Here is a 5915-nt window from a genome sequence, read left to right on the forward strand (position 1 = left end):
AGTTTACTATGTTCTTATGTATTTGGAAGTGTTAGATGTTCAAAAAATAAATGGGAAAGTGTTTTATCAAAAGAAAGTAACTTTTTCAAGGTCAAACGTGTTTTTGCCCAAAACAAGCTGAAAACACATTAGACATGCTGATTTCTTCAACTTTCTGTGTTGGAAATGAAGTTTCTATGTTGTAAGAAAGAAATTGTTGTAAAAAGATTAGAATGCGCAGCCCGGAATCAACTTTTCATGTTTGGGCCTTACACGAGCTGAAACCACTATAAAGCACTCCGTTTAAGGTTTCTAGAAAACAAAGCTGAAAACACATGAAACTTCAAAATTTTCTTAAGGATACTGTTAGAAATTATGTTCTTAAGTGTTTCACAGTGTTTGACCAGTAAATTTGGTGGGAAAGTGTATTTTTCAGCAAAAATTGTGTTTTTCAAGGTCAACATAGTTTTACAGAAAAAAAGCCTAAAACACATGAAATTTCAACTTTTCTTTCTTTCTCCTGTTAGTTTACTATGTTCTTATGTATTTGGAAGTGTTAGATGTTGAAAATATTGATGGGAAAGTGTTTTATCAAAAGAAAGTCACTTTTTCAAGGTCAAAGGTGTTTTTGCACAAAACAAGCTGAAAACACATGAGACATGCTGATTTCTTCAACTTTCTGTGTTGGAAATGAAGTTTCTATGTTGTAAGAAAGAAATTGTTGTAAAAAGATTAGAATGCGCAGCCCGGAATCAACTTTTTCATGTTTGGGCCTTACACGAGCTGAAAATCACTTTAAAGCACTCCTTTTAAGGTTTATAGAAACAAAGCTGAAAACACATGAAACTTCAAATTTTCTTTAGGGATACTGTTAGAAATTATGTTCTTAAGTGTGTCACAGTGTTAGACAAGACAAATTTTGGTGGGAATGTGTATTTTCAGCAAAAATTGTGTTTTTCAAGGTCAAACATAGTTTTACAGAAAAAAAGCCTAAAACACATGGAATTTCTACTTTTCTTTCTTTCTCCTGTTAGTTTACTATGTTCTTATGTATTTGGAAGTGTTAGATGTTGAAAATATTGATGGGAAAGTGTTTTATCAAAAGAAAGTCACTTTTTCAAGGTCAAACGTGTTTTTGCCCAAAACAAGCTGAAAACACATTAGACATGCTGATTTCTTCAACTTTTTTGTGTTGGAAATGAAGTTTCTATGTTGTAAGAAAGAAATTGTTGTAAAAAGATTAGAATGCGCAGCCCGGAATCAACTTTTTCATGTTTGGGCCTTACACGAGCTGAAAATCACTTTAAAGCACTCCGTTTAAGGTTTATAGAAACAAAGCTGAAAACACATGAAACTTCAAATTTTCTTTAGGGATACTGTTAGAAATGATGTTCTTAAGTGTTTCACAGTGTTAGACCAGTAAAATTTTGGTGGGAAAGTGTATTTTCAGCAAAAATTGTGTTTTTCAAGGTCAAACATAGTTTTACAGAAAAAAAAGCCTAAAACACATGAAATTTCTACTTTTCTTTCTTTCTCCTGTTAGTTTACTATGTTCTTATGTATTTGGAAGTGTTAGATGTTGAAAATATTGATGGGAAAGTGTTTTATCAAAAGAAAGTAACTTTTTCAAGGTCAAACGTGTTTTTGCCCAAAACAAGCTGAAAACACATTAGACATGCTGATTTCTTCAACTTTCTGTGTTGGAAATGAAGTTTCTATGTTGTAAGAAAGAAATTGTTGTAAAAAGATTAGAATGCGCAGCCCGGAATCAACTTTTTCATGTTTGGGCCTTACACGAGCTGAAACCACTTTAAAGCACTCCGTTTAAGGTTTATAGAAACAAAGCTGAAAACACATGAAACTTCAAATTTTCTTTAAGGATACTGTTAGAAATGATGTTCTTAAGTGTTTCACAGTGTTAGACCAGTAAAATTTTGGTGGGAAAGTGTATTTTCAGCAAAAATTGTGTTTTTCAAGGTCAAACATAGTTTTACAGAAAAAAAGCCTAAAACACATGAAATTTCAACTTTTCTTTCTTTCTCCTGTTAGTTTACTATGTTCTTATGTATTTGGAAGTGTTAGATGTTGAAAATATTGATGGGAAAGTGTTTTATCAAAAGAAAGTCACTTTTTCAAGGTCAAACGTGTTTTTTGCACAAAACAAGCTGAAAACACATGAGACATGCTGATTTCTTCAACTTTCTGTGTTGGAAATGAAGTTTCTATGTTGTAAGAAAGAAATTGTTGTAAAAAGATTAGAATGCGCAGCCCGGAATCAACTTTTTCATGTTTGGGCCTTACACGAGCTGAAAATCACTTTAAAGCACTCCTTTTAAGGTTTATAGAAACAAAGCTGAAAACACATGAAACTTCAAATTTTCTTTAGGGATACTGTTAGAAATTATGTTCTTAAGTGTGTCACAGTGTTAGACAAGACAAATTTTGGTGGGAATGTGTATTTTCAGCAAAAATTGTGTTTTTCAAGGTCAAACATAGTTTTACAGAAAAAAAGCCTAAAACACATGGAATTTCTACTTTTCTTTCTTTCTCCTGTTAGTTTACTATGTTCTTATGTATTTGGAAGTGTTAGATGTTGAAAATATTGATGGGAAAGTGTTTTATCAAAAGAAAGTCACTTTTTCAAGGTCAAACGTGTTTTTGCCCAAAACAAGCTGAAAACACATTAGACATGCTGATTTCTTCAACTTTCTGTATTGGAAATGAAGTTTCTAAGTTGTAAGAAAGAAATCGTTGTAAAAGATTAGAATTCGCTGTCCGGAATCAACTTTTTCATGTTTTGGCCTTACACGCGATGAAAATCACTTTAAAGCACTCCGTTCAAAGTCAAACATAAACAAAGCATGAACAAATGAAACTTCGAATTTTCTTTCAGGATACTGCTAGAAATGATGTTCTTAAGTGTTTCACAGTGTTGGACATGCAAAATTTTGATGGAAAAGTGTAGTTTTAGGAGAAAGTGTGTTTTTCAAGGTCAAACATAGATTTGCTTAAAACAGGCCAAAAACAAATGAAATTTCAAATTCTTTTTGTTTCTCCTTTAGTTTGTGATATTCTGATGTATTTCAAAGTGTTAGATGTTGAAAATGTTGAAGGGAAAGTGTTTTATCAAAAGATTATCACTTTCTCAAGGTCAAACGTGTTTTTGCACAAAACAAGCTGAAAACAAGTGAAACATGCTGAAATCTTCAACTTTCTGTATTGGAAATGAAGTTTCTAAGTTGTAAGAAAGAAATCGTTGTAAAAAGATTAGAATTCGCTGTCCGGAATCAACTTTTTCATGTTTTGGCCTTACACGCGCTGAAAATCACTTTAAAGCACTCCGTTCAAAGTCAAACATAAACAAAGCAAAAACAAATGAAACTTCGAATTTTCTTTCAGGATACTGCTAGAAATGATGTTCTTAAGTGTTTCACAGTGTTGGACATGCAAAATTTTGATGGAAAAGTGTAGTTTTAGGAGAAAGTGTGTTTTTCAAGGTCAAACATAGATTTGCTTAAAACAGGCCGAAAACAAATGAAATTTCAAATTCTTTTTGTTTCTCCTTTTAGTTTGTGATATTCTGATGTATTTCAAAGTGTTAGATGTTGAAAATGTTGAAGGGAAAGTGTTTTATCAAAAGATTATCACTTTCTCAAGGTCAAACGTGTTTTTGCACAAAACAAGCTGAAAACAAGTGAAACATGCTGAAATCTTCAACTTTCTGTATTGGAAATGAAGTTTCTAAGTTGTAAGAAAGAAATCGTTGTAAAAAGATTAGAATTCGCTGTCCGGAATCAACTTTTTCATGTTTTGGCCTTACACGCGCTGAAAATCACTTTAAAGCACTCCGTTCAAAGTCAAACATAAACAAAGCAAAAACAAATGAAACTTCGAATTTTCTTTCAGGATACTGCTAGAAATGATGTTCTTAAGTGTTTCACAGTGTTGGACATGCAAAATTTTGATGGAAAAGTGTAGTTTTAGGAGAAAGTGTGTTTTTCAAGGTCAAACATAGATTTGCTTAAAACAGGCCGAAAACAAATGAAATTTCAAATTCTTTTTGTTTCTCCTTTTAGTTTGTGATATTCTGATGTATTTCAAAGTGTTAGATGTTGAAAATGTTGAAGGGAAAGTGTTTTATCAAAAGATTATCACTTTCTCAAGGTCAAACGTGTTTTTGCACAAAACAAGCTGAAAACAAGTGAAACATGCTGAAATCTTCAACTTTCTGTATTGGAAATGAAGTTTCTAAGTTGTAAGAAAGAAATCGTTGTAAAAAGATTAGAATTCGCTGTCCGGAATCAACTTTTTCATGTTTTGGCCTTACACGCGCTGAAAATCACTTTAAAGCACTCCGTTCAAAGTCAAACATAAACAAAGCAAAAACAAATGAAACTTCGAATTTTCTTTCAGGATACTGCTAGAAATGATGTTCTTAAGTGTTTCACAGTGTTGGACATGCAAAATTTTGATGGAAAAGTGTAGTTTTAGGAGAAAGTGTGTTTTTCAAGGTCAAACATAGATTTGCTTAAAACAGGCCGAAAACAAATGAAATTTCAAATTCTTTTTGTTTCTCCTTTTAGTTTGTGATGTTCTTATGTATTTCAAAGTGTTAGATGTTGAAAATGTTGAAGGGAAAGTGTTTTATCAAAAGATTATCACTTTCTCAAGGTCAAACGTGTTTTTGCACAAAACAAGCTGAAAACAAGTGAAACATGCTGAAATCTTCAACTTTCTGTATTGGAAATGAAGTTTCTAAGTTGTAAGAAAGAAATCGTTGTAAAAAGATTAGAATTCGCTGTCCGGAATCAACTTTTTCATGTTTTGGCCTTACACGCGCTGAAAATCACTTTAAAGCACTCCGTTCAAAGTCAAACATAAACAAAGCAAAAAACAAATGAAACTTCGAATTTTCTTTAAGGATACTGCTAGAAATGATGTTCTTAAGTGTTTCACAGTGTTGGACATGCAAAATTTTGATGGAAAAGTGTAGTTTTAGGAGAAAGTGTGTTTTTCAAGGTCAAACATAGATTTGCTTAAAACAGGCCGAAAACAAATGAAATTTCAAATTCTTTTTGTTTCTCCTTTTAGTTTGTGATATTCTGATGTATTTCAAAGTGTTAGATGTTGAAAATGTTGAAGGGAAAGTGTTTTATCAAAAGATTATCACTTTCTCAAGGTCAAACGTGTTTTTGCACAAAACAAGCTGAAAACAAGTGAAACATGCTGAAATCTTCAACTTTCTGTATTGGAAATGAAGTTTCTAAGTTGTAAGAAAGAAATCGTTGTAAAAAGATTAGAATTCGCTGTCCGGAATCAACTTTTTCATGTTTTGGCCTTACACGCGCTGAAAATCACTTTAAAGCACTCCGTTCAAAGGTCAAACATAAACAAAGCAAAAACAAATGAAACTTCGAATTTTCTTTCAGGATACTGCTAGAAATTATGTTCTTAAGTGTTTCACAGTGTTGGACATGCAAAATTTTGATGGAAAAGTGTAGTTTTAGGAGAAAGTGTGTTTTTCAAGGTCAAACATAGATTTGCTTAAAACAGGCCGAAAACAAATGAAATTTCAAATTCTTTTTGTTTCTCCTTTTAGTTTGTGATATTCTGATGTATTTCAAAGTGTTAGATGTTGAAAATGTTGAAGGGAAAGTGTTTTATCAAAAGATTATCACTTTCTCAAGGTCAAACGTGTTTTTGCACAAAACAAGCTGAAAACAAGTGAAACATGCTGAAATCTTCAACTTTCTGTATTGGAAATGAAGTTTCTAAGTTGTAAGAAAGAAATCGTTGTAAAAAGATTAGAATTCGCTGTCCGGAATCAACTTTTTCATGTTTTGGCCTTACACGCGCTGAAAATCACTTTAAAGCACTCCGTTCAAAGGTCAAACATAAACAAAGCAAAAACAAATGAAACTTCGAATTTTCTTTAA

Source organism: Denticeps clupeoides, chromosome 12, assembly GCF_900700375.1.
Source record: "Denticeps clupeoides chromosome 12, fDenClu1.1, whole genome shotgun sequence".
In the NCBI taxonomy this organism is placed as follows: Eukaryota; Metazoa; Chordata; class Actinopteri; order Clupeiformes; family Denticipitidae; genus Denticeps; species Denticeps clupeoides.